Source organism: Arachis hypogaea, chromosome 1 (genome assembly GCF_003086295.3).
Source record: "Arachis hypogaea cultivar Tifrunner chromosome 1, arahy.Tifrunner.gnm2.J5K5, whole genome shotgun sequence".
Lineage (NCBI taxonomy): Eukaryota > Viridiplantae > Streptophyta > Magnoliopsida > Fabales > Fabaceae > Arachis > Arachis hypogaea.
Window position 1 is genome coordinate 92,735,213 of NC_092036.1, and position 17,811 is coordinate 92,753,023.

General features: G+C 35.2%; 1 non-coding gene across 1 annotated transcript; it reads right to left on the bottom strand.

Annotated features, from left to right (window-relative positions):
- Positions 1 to 1,585: 1,585 nt before the first annotated feature.
- Positions 1,586 to 1,689, bottom strand: LOC112714968 (small nucleolar RNA R71). Its single transcript, XR_003159421.1, has one exon. It is a non-coding gene; the product is annotated as a small nucleolar RNA R71 (small nucleolar RNA).
- Between the last annotated feature and the right edge of the window lie 16,122 nt (positions 1,690 to 17,811).

Here is a 17,811-nt window from a genome sequence, read left to right on the forward strand (position 1 = left end):
ATTCTGGGTGTGTAGAAAAACACGCAGTAAAGAAGGATTTCTAGCGTTTAACGCTAGCCAGGGTACCTGGCTAGGTGTTAAACACCGAAAGAGGTAGTATTCTGGGCGTTAAATGCCAGAATGGATAGCATCCTGGGCGTTTAATGCCAGGATGACACAAGGGAGGTAATTTCGTTTCAAATTCAAATTTTTTCAAATTTTCATGTTTTAACTCATAATGTTTTGCATCAAACATATTTTAAACTTTCATTTTTCATTTTTCTTTTGATGTTTTTGAAAATTTTCAAACTAATTTTTTTTTTAAAATCTTTTTTCTTAATCTTATCTCATATTTTAAAAAATCCTTGCTAACAATTAATGTTTTGATTCAAAAAATTGCAAGCTTGTTACTTTCTTGTTAAGAAAGGTTCAACGTTTGAATTTTAGAATCATATCTTTTAACTTCTTGTTAGTCAAGTCATCAATTTTAAAAATTAAATCTTTTTCAATCATATCTTTTCAATCATATCCTTTTAAAATCATATGTTTTTCAATCAAATCTTTTTTTTTCAATCATATCTTTTTCAAATTTTGATTTCAAAATCAAATTTTTTTCAATCATATCTTTTTTTAAAAAAAAGAGAATCAAATCTTTTTCAATCATATATCTTTTAATTTGATTTCAAAATCTTTTTTTCTAACTTCTTATCTTTTCAAAATTATTTTCAAATATTTTTCAACTAATTACTATTTCTTATCTTTTTCAAAACCACCTAACCACTTTTGCACTTCCAATTTTCGAAAATCACTAACCCCTTTTTCAAAAAAATCTTTTTAATTAACTACTTGTTTTAAATTCAATTTTCGAATGCTCTTTCTCTCATCTCTTTCTATTTAATTGCTAACACTTCTCTTCTACTTATAATTCGAACCCTCTCCCTCTCTCTGTGTTCGAATTCTTCTCATTCTCTCTCTACCTCATCCTTCTATTCCTCTTTTCCTCTAACACCTCAAGGAATCTCTATACTGTGACATAGAAGATTCCACTACCCCTTTTTGTTCTCTTTATGAGCAGAAACAGGAATAAAAACATTCTTGTTGAAGTTGATCCTGAACTTGAAAGGACTCTGAAGAAGAAGCTAAGAGAAGCTAAAGCACATCCAGAGAGGACCTTACAGAAAAATTCGAAAAAGAAGTAGACATGGCAGCCGAACCCAACAACAATGCCAGAGATGTAAGAAAGATGCTTGGTGACTATGCTGCACCAACTTCCAACTTCTATGGAAGAAGCATCTCAATTCCTGCCATTGGAGCAAACAACTTTGAGCTTAAGCCTCAATTAGTTTCTCTAATGTAGCAGAATTGCAAGTTTCATGGACTTCCATCAGAAGATCCTCATCAGTTCTTAGCTAAATTCTTGCAGATCTGTGATACTGTTAAGACCAATGAGGTTGATCCCGAGGTCTACAGACTTATGCTTTTCCCTTTTGTTGTAAGAGATAGAGCTAGGACAAGGTTGGACTCACAACCTAAAGAAAGCCTGAACTCTTGGAAAAAGTTGGTCAATGCCTTCTTGACCAAATTCTTTCAACCTCAAAAGATAAGTAAGCTTAGAGTGGACGTCTAAACCTTCAGACAGAAGGAAGGTGAATCCCTTTATGAAGCTTGGGAAAGATACAAGCGATTAACCAAAAGATGTCCTTCTGACATGTTTCCAGAATTGAGCATCATATGTATATTCTATGATGGTCTGTCTGAAATGTCAAAGATGACATTGGATCATTCTGCTGGTGGATTCCTTCATCTGAAAATACCTGTAGAAGCCCAGGAACTCATTGAGATTGTTGCAAATAACCAGTTCACGTACACTTCTGAAAGAAATCCTATGAATAATGGAGTGACTCAGAAGAAATAAGTTCTTGAGATTGATACTCTGAATGCCATATTGGCTCAGAACAAAATATTGACTCAGCAAGTCAATAAGATTTCTCAGAATCTGACTGGATTGCAAGCTGCATCCGGCAGTGCTAAAGAATCCTCGTCTGAAGGAGAAGCTTATGACCCTGAGAATCCTACAATGGAAGAGGTGAATTACATGGGAGAATCCTATGGAAACACCTATAATCCTTCATGGAGGAATCATCCAAATTTCTCATGGAAGGATCAACAGAAGCCTCAACAAGGCTTCAATAACAAAAATGGTGGGAGAAACAGGTTTGGCAATAGCAAACCTTTTCCATCATCTTCTCAGCAACAGACAGAGAATTTTGAGCAGAGCCTATCTGGCTTAGCAAATATAGTCTCTGATCTATCTAAGGCCACTCTTAGTTTCATGAATGAAACAAGGTCCTCCATCAGAAATTAGGAGGCACAAGTGGGTCAGTTGAGTAAAAGAGTTACTAAAACTCCTCCTAATACTCTCCCAAGCAACACAGAAGAGAATCCCAAAAGAGAGTGCAAGGCGATAACTATATCCAACATGGCCGAACCTGGAGAGAGTGAAAAGGCAGTGATTCCCAGTGAGGAAGACCTCAAGGGACGCCCACTTACCAATAAGGGGTTCCCTATTGAGGAACCAAGGGAATCTGAGACTCATACAGAGACCATAGAGATTCTACTGAACTTACTTTTGCCATTCATGAGCTCTGATGAGTATTCTTCCTCTGAAGAGGACGAAAATGTTGTTGAAGAGCAAGTTGCTCAGTATCTAGGAGCAATCATGAAGCTGAATGCCAAGTTATTTGGTAATGAGACTTGGGAGGATGAACCTCCAATTGCTCATCAATGAACTGAATACATGGATTCAACAGACATTACCTCAAAAGAAACCAGATCCCAAAAAGTTCTTAATACCTTGCACCATATGCACCATGAATTTTGAAAAGGCTCTGTGTGACCTGGGATCAGGTATCAACCTCATGCCACTCTCTGTAATGGAGAAACTAGGGATCTTTGAGGTACAAACTATAAGAATCTCACTAGAGATGGCAGGCAAATCAATGAAACAGGCTTATGAACTTGTAGAGGATGTCTTAGTGAAAGTTAAAGGCCTTTACGTCCCTGCTGACTTCATAATCCTAGACACTGGGAAGGATGAGGATGAATTCATCGTCCTTGGAAGACCCTTCCTAGCCACAACAAGGGCTGTGATTGATGTGGATAGAGGGGAGTTAGTCCTTCAATTGAATAAGGACTACCTTGTATTTAAGACTCAAGGATCTTCTTCTGTAAACATGGAGAAGAAGCATGAAAAGCTTCTCTCAATACAGAGTCAGACAGAGCCCCCACACTCAACTTCTAAGTTTGGTGTTGGGAGGCTACAATCATGCTCTGAGCACCTGTGAAGCTCTGTAAGAGCTTCCTGTCAAGCTATTGACATTAAAGAAGCGCTTGTCGGGAGGCAACCCAATTTTATTTATCTATATTAATTACTCTTTCATTTTATTTTCCATTGTTAGTCTATGTCTTCTTTAGATTGATGATCATGTGGAGTCACAAAATAGCTGCAGAATTAAAACAAGAATCAAAAATAGCAAACAAATAGCACATCCTGGAGGGCAAGCTTACTAGCGTTTAAAAGCCAGTAAGGCTAGCAAAGTGGGTGTTTAACGCCCAGTCTAGCACCATTATCGGAGTTAAAATGCCAGAAATGGCACACAGACTGGCGTTTAATGCCAGAAAAGGGTGTCTAGCATCTGGCTGGCGTTAAACGCCAGTAAGGGTAGCAGAATGGGCGTTCAACGCCTAGTCTGGCAGCATTCTGGGTGTTAAACGCCAGAACTGGCAGCCAGACTGGTGTTTAACGCCAGAAACGGGCATCAACCTGGCATTTAACGCCAGAAATGCCACACAGAGGGCATTTAAATGCCAGAAAGGTGCAAGGATAAGAAATCCTTGACACCTCAGAATCTGTGGACCCCACAGGATTCCTACCTACCCCAACTCATTCTCACTCCCCTTCACACATTTTTATAACACCCTGATAAGCCCCAATTTGACAGTTTATCTTGTATTGAATTTAGAGTATTTTGTAGACCTTTTCTCATATTTACCCAATGAATTAGCATGGTTTTGTATATTCTCCTTTAATTGTGCTTAAGAGTGAAAACATGCTTTTTAGGTCTTAAAATAAATAAATTTAATTCACCTTGATTCCATTAGATGCCTTGATAAGTTTGTTAAGTGATTTAAGGTTTAGGAGGCAAAGATTGGATTAAGGGAATGAAGAAAGAAAGCATGAAAAGTTGGAGAACTCATGAAGAAATGAAAGAACTGGAAAGCTGTCAAGCCGACCTCTTCGCACTTAAATGACCATAACTTGAGCTACAGAGGTCCAAATGATATGGTTTCAGTTGGGTTGGAAAGCTAACATTCGGGACTTCGAAATGATATAAGATTTGCTATGGTTGAACTGCGCATGGTGACATGTACACGCATAGTACGCGCATGCACCGTTGTTGCCACCTGGTTCACTTAAAGCAAAACGTGGCCAGCGAATTCTAAAGCCTTGTGGACCCAATCCAACTCATTTCTGATGCTATTTAACCCAAGGAGTGAAGAGGGAAACACATGTTAGTTACCATTAGTTTATTTTAGCTTAGTTTAGTAGTTAGAAGTAATTTCTAGAGAGAGAAGCTCTCACTTCTCTCTAGAATTAGGATTAGGTTTAGGTTAATCTCTCTTCTTAGATCTAGATTTTAATTCATCTTCTTCTACTTATATCTTCTCAATTCCTTGTTGTTACATTCATTCTTCTTCCATTCTTTTGTTGTATTTTCCTTCATGTTGTTCTTGTGTTTTGTTGTAGATCTACTATTGTTCCTTCCATTTTCTTTCAATTCAATAAGAGGTAATTCATGTAGATCTTGTTTCCTTTAATTGTTGTTGTTAATTCTTTACATTTGATTGTTGTTAGAATTAATTCTTGTTGTTGATTTACTATGCTTTTCTTTTGTTCCTTCCAAGTGTTTGATAAAATGCTTGGTTGGATTTTAGAGTAGAGTTTTATGTTCTTGGTTTGGAAAGGTAACTTAGGAACTCTTGAGTTGCTAATGTCCAAGTAATTGATGATTGGGATCCATTGACTCTAGTTCTCACTAATTGAATTAGTGGAGAGTTAGGACTTATGGACTAGGATTGATATAGCTCATTTGACTTTCTTTTACTACTAGTTAGAGGATGATTTAATGAGATTAATCCTTGCCAATTCTCATATTGTGGTTAGTGATTAGGATAGAGATCCTTGACCACCAACCCTTGCCAAGACCTTTTTAGGCCTTAGTTTACTTTCTTGCCATTTATCTTTCATGTTTCTTATTAAAACCCCAAAAATAACTCACAACCAATAACAAAACACTTCATTACAATTCCTAGGGAGAATGACCCGAGGTTCAATACTTCGGTTTATAAATTTAGGGGTTTGTTACTTGTGACAAACAATCTTTTGTATGAAAGGATTATTGCTTGGTTTAGAAACTATACTTTACAAAGAGATTTCATTAGTGAATTTCTAAGCCGTCAAAAATCCAATCATCAAAATGGCACCGTTGCCGGGGAGTTGCAATGGTGTTATGTTATTGGTTATTGTGCATATGTGAATAGTGTGAATAGACTTGCCTTTTGCTTGTTTTCTAGTTTTTGTTAGTTTTATTTTGTTTTTTCCATTATGAATTCTCACTTTGGCTATGAGTTTGGTCCTAATTGTGTTGTAGGAAATGTGGACTTCAATGGTAACATGTACCAAGGATGGAACCAATAAAGATGGGAGGAGCCTCAAGGAATTGATCACTCCTATTGGCAACAACCTCCGGACACTTATAGGTATAATCCACATCCTAATGCATGTCAACTCAATGGCTATGGTGACTCTTTTTGTGACAATCAACCACCACCATATGCCTATGAATCTTATCCTCAACATGAACCTCAACCATACTCACGAGCCTCTCCATACCAAGCACCTTCCTATAATCCATATCCACCATATGACCAATCACCCATACCATATTCTTATGACCTTTATGAGCAAGAACCTATAGAACCACCACAACCCTATCATGATTATTACCAAGAACCACCTCAATACTCACCATCTACATACCCTTACCAAGAAGAACCACCTTCATACCATGAACCCTCTCTCCAAAATAATGAACATTCCTATTCACCTCAAGCCCCAATAGACGATCCTCTCACTTTGTTACTCCAAGGACAAGAAGCCATGAAGCGGGATACACTTGAGTTTGTGACCAATTTGACCAAGGTGGTGCACACTTTAGCCCACCAATGTTTGAATACCCAAGGTACTTCCGAGACCACATGTGAAAAGTCAAAAGAAGAGCAAAGTATGAAGGAGAAATTGGAAAATCCGGTGGAGAAGGAGGAGTCGAATTTTGTGTTGGAACAATTGGAGGAGCCTATGATCATTGAAGAAAAAGAAGAAGTGGTTGAAGATTTAGGACCAAAGAGCCATGAGGAGGAGCAACAAAGGCAAGGAAGAGACATTGAGGAGCTTAAGCACTCCATAGGATCTTCAAGAGGAAGAACTAGCCGCCATCACTAAGGTGGACCCATTCTTTAATTTCCTTGTTATTTGTTTTTCTGTTTTTCGTTCCTTATGCTTTATGTTTTGTCTATGTTTGTGTCTTTATTACATGATCATTAGTGTCTAGTGTCAATGCCTTGAAGTTATGAATGTCCCATAAATCCTTCACCTTTCTTAAATGAAAAATGTTTCTAATTGCAAAAGAACAAGAAGTACATGAATTTCGAATTCTATCTTGAAATTAGTTTAATTATTTTGATGTGGTGGCAATACTTTTTGTTTTCTGAATGAATGCTTGAATAGTGCATATTTTTTATAGTGAAGTTTATGAATGTTAAAATTGTTTGCTCTTGAAAGAATAATGAAAAAAGAGAAATGTTATTGATAATCTGAAAAATTATAAAATTGATTCTTGAAGCAAGAAAAAGCAGTGAAAAACACAAAGCTTGCAAAAAAAAAGAGCGAAAAATAAAAGAAAAAGAAAAAGCAAGCAGAAAAAGCCAATAGCCCTTTAAACCAAAAGGCAAAAGGTAAAAAGGATCCAAGGCTTTGAGCATTAATGGATAGCAGGGCCCAAAGGACTAAAATTCTGGCCTAAGCGGCTAATTCAAGCTGTCCCTAACCATGTGCTTGTGTCATGAAGGTCCAAGTGAAAAGCTTGAGACTGAGTGGTTAAAGTCGTGATCCAAAGCAAAAGAGTGTGCTTAAGAACTCCGGACACCTCTAACTGGGGACTCTAGCAAAGCTGAGTCACAATCTGAAAAGATTCACCAGTTATGTGTCTGTGGCATTCATGTATCCAGTGGTAATACAGGAAAACAAAATGCTTAGGGTCACGGCCAAGACTCATAAGTAGCTGTGTTCAAGAATCAACATACTAAACTAGGAGAATCAATAACACTATCTGAATTCTGAGTTCCTATGGATGCCAATCATTCTGAACTTCAATGGATAAAGTGAGATGCCAAAACTATTCAGAAACAAATAGCTACTGGCCCCGCTCATCTAATTAGAACTAAGCTTCAGTGATATTTTGAGATTTATTGTATATTCTCTTCTTTTTATCCTGTTTTGATTTCAGTTGCTTGGGAACAAGCAACAGTGCAAGTTTGGTGTTGTGATGAGCGGATAATTTATACGCTTTTTGGCATTGTTTTTAGGTAGTTTTTAGTATGTTTTAGTTACTTTTTAATATATTTTTATTAGTTTTTATGCAAAAAATCACATTTCTGGACTTTACTATGAGTTTTTGTGTTTTTCATGATTTCAGCTATTTTCTAGCTGAAATTGAGGGATCTGAGCAAAAATTTGATTCAAAGGCTAATAAAGGACTACAGATGTTGTTGGATTCTAACCTCCCTGCACTCGAAGTAGATTTTCTGGAGCTACAGAAGCCCAATTTTCTAACAATGTATAATAGTCCATACTTTGCTCGAGATTTGATGGCCTAAACTGGCGTCCAAATGCCCACCAGAGACCCTTTTCTGGCGTAAAACGCCGGAACTGACACCAAAGCTGGAGTTAAACTCCAAGGATGGCCTATGCACATGAAAGCTTCAAGGCTCAGTCCAAACACACAACAAGTGGGCCCCAGAAGTGGATTTCTGCACTATCCACTCATTTTCTATAAACCTAGTTTACTAGTTTAGTATAAATAGTACTTTTTACTATTGTATGATCGAATTATTTGACCTTTAGGGAGTTCTACAAACCCTTTTTGGAGGCTGGCCATTCGGCCATGCCTAGACCTTTTGTTCTTATGTATTTTCAACGGTGGAGTTTCCACACCTCATAGATTAAGGTGAGGGGCTCTGCTGTTCCTCATGAATTAATGCAAGTTCTATTGTTTTTTTTTCAATTCAAGCCTACTTCTTCTCCAAGATATACTCTTGTACTTAATTCAGTTAAGTCGGACTGAAGGGTGACCCGTGATAATCACCCACTATCTTCAGTACTCGCTTAGCCAAGATCTGCGTGCCTGACAACCACAAGCGGTCTACATGATGTTCAACGTAGTCATTGGACGCCAGCTGGAGTATATTCTCTTGGGTCTCTGTTCCATGCGTTTGACTAGCATCTCCTGACATCAGAGCAGTCAAATCAGTGAGATTAGAACTTTCGTGGTATAGGCTAGAAACGATTGGCAGCATTCCTGAGATCCGAAAAGTCTAAACCTTGTCTGTGGTATTCCGAGTAGGATCTGGGAGGGGATGACTGTGACGAGCTTCAAACTCGTGACTGTTGGGCGCAGTGACAGTGCGCAAAAAGATCAATGGATCTTATTCCGACACAAGTGAGAATCGACAGATGATTAGCCTTGCAGTGAGAACCGTAGCCGGACCATTTTTACTGAGAGGGCGGATGGTAGCCATTGACAACGGTGATCCACCAACTTACAGCTTGCCATGGAAGGGAGTGCGCATGATTCGACGAAGACAATAGAAAAGCAGAGGTTCAGAAGCAACAAAGCATTTCCAAACGCTTATCTGAAATTCCCACTAATGAATTACATAAGTATCTCTATCTTTTTTATGTTTTATTTGCCTTCTAATTATTAAAAGCTCATAACCATTTGAATCCATCCGACTGAGATTTACAGGATGACCATAGCTTGCTTCAAGCCGATAATCTCTGTGGGATCGACCCTTACTCGCGTAAGGTTTTATTACTTGAACGACCCAGTGTACTTGTTGGTTAGCTATACGAAATAGTGAAAAGTGTGAATCACAATTTCGCATACCAATTATCCCATAAAAAAAAGGTCAAAGGCCGGACATGGTATATACCCTAATAAATTTTATTCTAACATATTCTATGAACACTTTTTGTTTTTGAACTTTCTTCTTAAAACCAAAGTACTCTAATTCCATATATTTGATATCTTTAAAGTATCTATTATTTTTTTAAAAAAATATTACTGTAGAATTATTAGAGCATTTTCATACCTTAAAGCACATAATTTTCATGCCCGTCATTATTATCATATACTTGTTTACTAAATTCAAAAAAAAAAAAGTTTAAGTCATTAGACATGATAATAGACGAAGTTTACTAATAACTAAAAAAAGTATGCTAGATGTATATTAAAATTAGTTATTTAAATTAGCTATTAGTATAAAATATATGTTGTAATATAAAAATACATTAAAATTAAATAAAATTATATAATATATATATATATATTAGTAACTAATTTTAATGACTGATTTTAGTGTACGATTAATATTTTTATAAATAAAAATACCTGTTATTTAATCAAATTGCAATGCTCATATTAATTTTATCCAATACTCAAATTATATTATCAAAACATAATATAGTTTGTCTTTCGATAAATTTTACAATACATTAACATAAATAAATTTTCGATAAGTTTACTAACCACAAATAATGTCTTTAGACAATACATGTATTTGACTCTAATAAAATTTCATTTCCAAGTTTATTGAAGATGAAAAAAAAATTCTTTCGAATAAATATAACTCCAAAATTAATTAGCAATGCATCATTTAACAATGATGACATGTTCACATTATAACCCTTTCACTTTGATGTAAATAATCATAAACTTAATTTTATAAATAAAACATTTATATATGCTAGTATATTAATAGTTTATCCTTTTGTTTATTAAATATGTATAAAAATAATAAAGATTCAATTAGTGAAAATGGAAAATGTTTTATAATTAAAAAAATTCTTTGATCCAAATATTAGAAATAATATCTTGTTATGATTGATATAAAATGAAAGATATTTTAAGAAAAAATGTCAACGCTTTTAATATCCCCATTTCAATATATAATCAAGGATATTTACGAGTACATTCAGATATTATAATCAAATTGATATAGAAAAATTCTAAGGTATGGACTAAACTAAACATCCATACACATGTATTTGACCTGTCTTACACGCTGTGTTAGACGCGTGTGGTTTCCTGCAAGAATTAATTTTTACATACAAGTTTTTTCATTGTACAATTTTATAAATCTTTAATATTCCTTAATCCTAAAATGCGCTTTTTATGACACGTATGTTTTTTGCACCTTCTTAATAGATTTTTCAATCAATCAACATGTGAATATATAACTTTCTTTTTTGAAAGAATTTCGTTTCTTTTTCAAATTTCTTCTGCATTTTCTTGCCTTCTCTTTTCGATCTCTTTCGTGCGTTTCTCGCTGTCTTTTCTTTCGCTGTTTACGTAAGTTTCTTTCTCTGTTCTCTTTCTTCGTTTTTCTCGTTTTTCATTATTTTTGAAATCAAGCTCTGAAATCGTTTTGAAGATAATGGATGATTCAACTTCAGATGGTCAAATGAACTAGAGCAAAATTGATTTTGAATTTGAATCTAATGAAGTTCCTAAGGTGTGATTAATTCCAATTAATAATTGAATCTAAATTTGAATCCAATTAGTCGCTTATGATTGTGTAGCTAAATAATGTGTGGACCTTGCCTATGAAATTTGTTGTTCATTGTTCCTTGTTTGAATTGAATCTGATGTACTAGTTCTGATGAATTTTTTACATTTTATATCAGACATTCGGGTGTAAATCAGGAATATTTGGTGTATTTTAGGAAAGTTTGGGTGTATGTACAGTTTATAACTTTTTATCTCACTGAGGGTGAATTGTCTTATTCTTTTAGTTGAATTGTTTTATTTTCTGTTTAATGATGATTCATGAATCTGATTTTTGTTATTTTTTATGATGATTTTATAGTTCTATTTGCATTCTATAGTTTATGCTTGTTTTAATATGATGTATTTTGGGTATATTTTGCAGTCCTTCTGTGGTATTGATGAGTAGTTTGTTCTCCACATACAAGCATTTTTTTCATACAAGTCTTCTCCTCCTTTTATTATTTTGAATCCAATCAAGTAGCTGAGGTGTGGTTCAATTCAGAAGAAAAAAATGTAGCATTAGAGAAAATATTTTTCTACATTTGCAGCAAATTTGGATGTAACACGAAGATATTTGGGTGTATTTTTAAGAATTTTGGATGTATTTTTATTCTGATAAGTTCTGCATAATTCCAAACTCTTCCTCTTCATTTTCCTCTTTCTCATCTTCTACTGCTTCTTCTTTTCTTTTTTCATCATCATCACCATCTTCTTCTTTTTTCTTTTATTCATCTTTTTCTTTTTGTTTTACTTTCTCAAGTTTTTTCTTGTTTTGCTCTCTTAACAAGAATAAAAACAAAAAAAATCAAACAAAGAAGAAGAAGAAACACATAATGCTGCAAAATTACTTGAAAGATGGTGAATGTAAGAACCGCAATTAATCGAACCGGTTAATTAAGTGGTTAAATTACCCAAATTTGATTCCGAAAAGTTGTAGTGAGAATTTGAGGTTTTAAACATCATTTTTGGACTCAGTGGGTGCTGCACAAGAGAAAGTGAAAACAGTTAAAAACCTTAGAAAATATTAGAAATAGAAAATTAGGCGTTAATTTTAAAGGTTTGGCCCGAAGTTGGACCAAACGAACTAAAAATGCTAACGGGTTGAACCGGACCCAAGTCCAACATATATAAAGGTTAATTTTATAAACCCTAGCCTCATAAACACACACACTTCAGAAATTGAGGAAGGGGAGAGAGGAAGAAGAAAATCCTAACCACCTCAATCTTCCCAAGCTCATATCTTGAGCTAGAGAGCTCCGATTTGCGTACCGTCAGTGGCTACACGTTCCTTGTGAAGAGTTCTACAAAACCCATCCAAGAATATCTAGAGATAAGCTCGAAATCCTCCCAATTCAACCCTCCAAAATTTCAGGTACATAGGGTTTTTGGTTAAGTGAGTTTTTGTGATTCTTGATGTTTAGGTTCCATCTAATCCTTGCTTAGCTTTGAGTTTTGCCATCCAAATCTGTTGGGAAAGGTAAGAGTCTTTGATCTCTTGTGAACTTTTGATTTATGTTGAGCCCTAGGTTGATTTTTGGTGATTTATATGTATATAGCTTGATTATTGTGAGTTTGGGGCTTGTTGGTGCTTGTTGGAGCTACATTGGTGGTTGAATTGTGGTTGAAAGCTCCTTTGGTTCATATTAGGAATCGGCCAAGGTATGGTTTTGGTTTTCTCTATGTAGTATATAATATTCATGGCACTTAGGCTAGTGACCCATAGGATAGGATTAGATTTGAATGGTTAATGAGTGGTTGGATGTAATTGTATGATGATGCTTGATAAAATGATAATTTTTTAGTTTGATATTAATTATTAAAGTTGAATTGATGAGGATTATTGATTTGTGAAGTTGAAGAGTGAAGTATGTTGCTAATGTGATATTGGTGTTGATTGATTTGGTAATGTTGTTGGAAATTGTTAATGAAGTTGACATATGAGATATATTGATGTTGATGTGGTGGATGAAGAAAAATGTGGTAAATTTGGTGTCATATGATAAAGAGGGTTGATTATGATGAAACGTGGAGTTTGAACTGGGTTGCTTTGGTTTTGGGTGTGTTTTGCAAAGCAATAGTAAAGATTTGATTTTGGGTAAAAGTGGAATTTTGGTAAACTTTATCTTATCATAACTTTTGCCTCGATTTTCAAAATTTATTGAAAATTGCTTAGAATCAAAGATTTTTGAAAACCCTTTAAATCGGTATAAAGTTTGTGAAATTTGGAATTTTGTAGAGGAAGTTATGATCATTCAAAAATTTGTGTTGAAAATTGGAAATTTTGCAAGTCACGGAATTTTGATTTTTCTGGTATGTCCGCACACCCAGCCTTGTGCGCACGCACACTCTGCGAAAATGGTGACCAGTGCATCTGCACACGCAGAGGAAGGCACTCTGCTCGCAGCGCTGGCACAGTTTGTGCGCACACACACCAAAGGAAAAATTGCAACTTGTGCATACGCACAGACCTGTGCGCATGCACATATTGGGGAGGAAGTCTGTTGGGGGCGCTCGCATAGGTTGTGTGAGTGAAGAAACCCTTTTATGTTTTGACACCTGTGCGTACGCACACTTTTAAAAATTTTCTAGGTGTGCGCACACACACCCCTATGCGGATGCACACGTCCTGTTTCTCAAATTTTGCTTTGTTTTCAACTATTTCACCTTCCCGATGAGGTTGTAAGCTTCTATAACACCTTTTTTTAAGACTTTTGGGCATATTTTTGGGTGTTCAAACATGGGAAACGATTTAAGGGTTTTAGATAGTATTCTTTGGAAAAAGTTAGCAAACGGAGTACTAGGTTTCTATTGAAGCGGGGATGTTTGATGATGTGTGATGAATGGTTAATGAATGAGATGTGGAAGCAAGGAATTGAAATGCAAAAGAACAGTGGTTGAAAAGAGTCGAGGACTCTGAATGAAGTGATGGAACCATCTTGTACTAAAAATGTTTTGAAAACCAGTGTACCACTTTTTCATTAAGATTATGAGATGCTATGCGCCCGGCAGGGGCCGAGATTGGATCCCGCCTGTCGAGGTACCGGTGGCGGCGTAAAGGCGGTGGTTCGTCCCACTTGTGCTTAGATGTGAGGTCGGAGGCAATAGATCCCACTCGCATCCCTTCGTATCATCAGAGCGTGCAGGTGCAAAACCCTGGACAGTGATCCGAACACTATATCTCGAGAGTTCCCACACTATGAATCTGAAGGGCAACATCTCCATGGAGATATGTCGGGTTGGCAGTTGAACCGACAATGTGATATCATAGCCAGTAAGGTAGGCATTCATCATGTGCATTTTCTATCTGTTTGTATGCTTTGCCGACTTGATATTGTTTTCCTTTCTGTATAACATGTCTAATTGCTATCTAAATTAAATGCTATACATGCCTATACTTGTGTCTTACTTGTATTGTATATACTTGTGTTTTCTATTGGGGTTGAGGAGGGTCGGAAGGCGGTGGCGATGGGATCGCATGGTGGATCGGTTGGTGAAGGCTGTGGGACAGCGGTGTTGATTAGAGTAGAAATTTCCTAAGGTAGACTACCCTGTTATGGCATTACAGCTTAAGTTGTATTAAGGAATTACATACTATGCTGTTTTGTTTTAGAATGCTTTAAGTTTGAATTCTTGTGATGGATATGGGGTCTAGGATTGCCTTTGGCGTCTCAGAGTCTTATATCCTACATCACTGGGAACTGTTACCATACTGAGAACCTCCGGTTCTCATACCATATTCTGTTGTGTTTTTCAGATGCAGGTCGCAACCCACCTCGGTGAGTTGTCTGATTAGTGACAAGAGCGGAGGATCTGGATTATCTTTTGGAGTCTTTTGATTTATTTTATATATATATATATATATATATATATATATATATATATATGTCTCTCATTTTTGTATTTTACTTTGGCCTAGAGGCTTGTATTGAGAGAACAAAACTTGTATAAGCTGTTTTTACTGTTTGGTTTCTTACATGGTCTGTATATGGCTAGCCAGCTTAAACTTCGCGAGTCGTGGCTAGTGTCTTATGATATTATACTATTATACTATGATATTTTGTTACTCGATGCATGTTTCTTGTGCTTTAAGTTAGAATCTTTGCTAGTACGTTTTGCGCATTTTCAAACCCTGTTTTTGAGTTATATCCTTCATCAGGCTTCTAGATATAATTAATTCCTTCTATATAATATACATAAGAGCTTAGAACTGTCATAACCTCTGATTAACCTTGGCTTTACGACGCGAGGTAAGGCTTAGGCTAATTAGGGTGTTACATTTAGTGGTATCAGAGCGGCAGAGCCTGGTTTGTCCTCATGAGCCTGAGAGATGGACCGATCGTGCTTCATTGCATACTCTGTGTGTCTTTTCTTTGATGCTATTAGGTTATCTGTTTGATATATGCATAGCATGCTTGTTTGTGAGTGTATATTTGGGATAAATTGAAGCACTAGACTTTTGATATTGAGACTAATCACCTTGATATTGATTGTTTGGTGTAGACAGAAATCCTAATGGCCACTAGCGGACGAGGTCGAGCACGTTCACGTGAGAGTATGAACGAGCAACCAGCGGACAACCATGCCGAATTCATGGCAGCGATGGCGAACTTACTTGGAAGATGGTGAACTTATATTCATTTAACTAAAAGAAAGAAAGAAATAAGGAAAAAAGAAAAGAAAAAATACAGCATTAGAGGAAATATTTTTCTACATAAAAATGCTATTTGTACACTAAAATCAGCCACCAATATATTTGTATATAAATACATGTGTGGTTTAATTTATTTTCAATGTATATTTGTATTCCAGTATATATTTTATACTAGTGGCTGACTTTGGTGGCTAATTTTAGTGTACACGTAACATAACTCATTTTTGTATTTAATTTGCAGAAAATTTGGGTGTAAAACAAAAATACTTGGGTGTAACACGAAGATATTTGGGTGTAAAACGAAGATATTTGGGTGTATTTTTATTCTGATAAATTCTGCATAATTCAAAACTCTTCCTCTTCCTCCTTCTCATCTTCTGCTGCTTCTTCTTCTTTTTTTCATCATCAGCACCATCTTCTTCTTCTTTTTCTTATTCATCTTTTTCTTTTTGTTTTACCTTCTCAAGTTTCTTTTTGTTTTACTCCCTTAAAAAGAATAAAAAATAAAAAAATCAAATAAAGAAGAAGAAGAAACACATAATGCTGCAAAATTACTTGAAAGATGATGAACTTACATTTATTTAACTAAAAGAAAGAAAGAAATAAGGAAAAGATAAAGAAGAAAAAATGCAGCATTAGAGAAAATATTTTTCTGTACAAAATTGCTATTTGTACACTAAAACTAGCCACTAAAATCAGCCACCAATGTATGTGTATATAAATACATGTGTGTTTTAATTTATTTTCAATGTATATTTGTATTCCAGTATGCATTTTATACTGGTGGCTGACTTTAGTGGCTGATTTTAGTATACACGTAGCATAACTCATTTTTATATTTGCAGCAAATTTGGGTATAAAACGAAGATATTTAGGTGTAACACAGAGATATTTGGGTGTAAAACGAAAATATTTGGGTGTATTTTTATTCTGATAAGTTCTACATAATTCAAAATGCTTCCTCTTCCTTCTCCTCATCTGCTTCTTCTTCTTCATCTTCTTATTTCATATTCTCATAATTCTATTTGGGCAGAAAAAATCAAACAAAGAAAAAAATGCATAATATTGCAAAATCAAAAGAAGAAAGAGGAGAAACACGACTATGAAGATGAAACACGTGAAGGAAAATGAGGAAAAATACAAAGAAGGATGAGAAGAAGGAAGAAGAGAAGGAGGAGGAGAAGCGCAAAGAAAAAATGTCAATTGTGGTTTTCATCGAGGAAGAAGAAGAAGAGTTGTTCATAATAGTAAATGAACGTTTTGGAAACGTGATGCGCGTGTTAACACGCTTCTGTGGGTGAACGTAATTTCTGTTGAATTTAGTTCAACTTGTAAAATTTATAAGTAAAAAAAAAAATTGTATGTGTAGCATCAGTGATGCTACAAAAGCAGGGTTTCATAAATCCCGAAGGAGGCAGTAGTAGTAGGTGGTGTCATCGTTGATTCAGTACTTATTCCGGGTGACTGCGGCTAAGTAAAGCTGATTAAGAGGTGTGTCAGTGTGTGTTTTTTCTGTTAACATATGTGTTTAAATTTATTTCTGGATGATGGGCCCGAATTGTGTAATGGGTTCACTCCAACTTTTTTCGTTGGTTGGATAATTGGTGGGAATGACTAATTGTTGGCAAAATTTTGTCCGAAGATGCTTTGGAGTTTGGATGGCAGATCGTCGATATGTAGGAAAAACTGGTGAGTGATGTGACAGAAAACAATATGATGAGGATTACAAGGAACTGATATCTGAATTGGGTCTGTAAATGGAAATACAATTAAATAATGAGGTAATTTGAAATTTTTTTCCAACATGCATGCAAAAATAAAGTTGATAATTATTTAAATATTTAAGTACTATTCTAAATTTCTAATACATATGTTACAATGAGCTAAACAAATCTATAGGTTACATAACTAATTATTTACCTATATCCACGAAACAATAAATTAAGTAATTAAATTAGTTTTTTAAATGCTTGAATTCAAAATATTTAATTTTCAACAAATTTCAATTATTAAGTCAGTTATTAATATTTATTTTGCTAAAAAAATTAATTATCACATAAATGTTTTTGAAAAAATTGACAAATTAATTTTTATTTTTATTTAGTAGAATTTACCATGAATTTTTATATGAATGAACTATATGAAATTGTTAGAAAGGTAAGAAAGAGCAGTAGAGAAAAGGATTTGTGTATTTTTTGGTATATTCAAGTTGTCTAATCAAGTTGTCTAAAATGA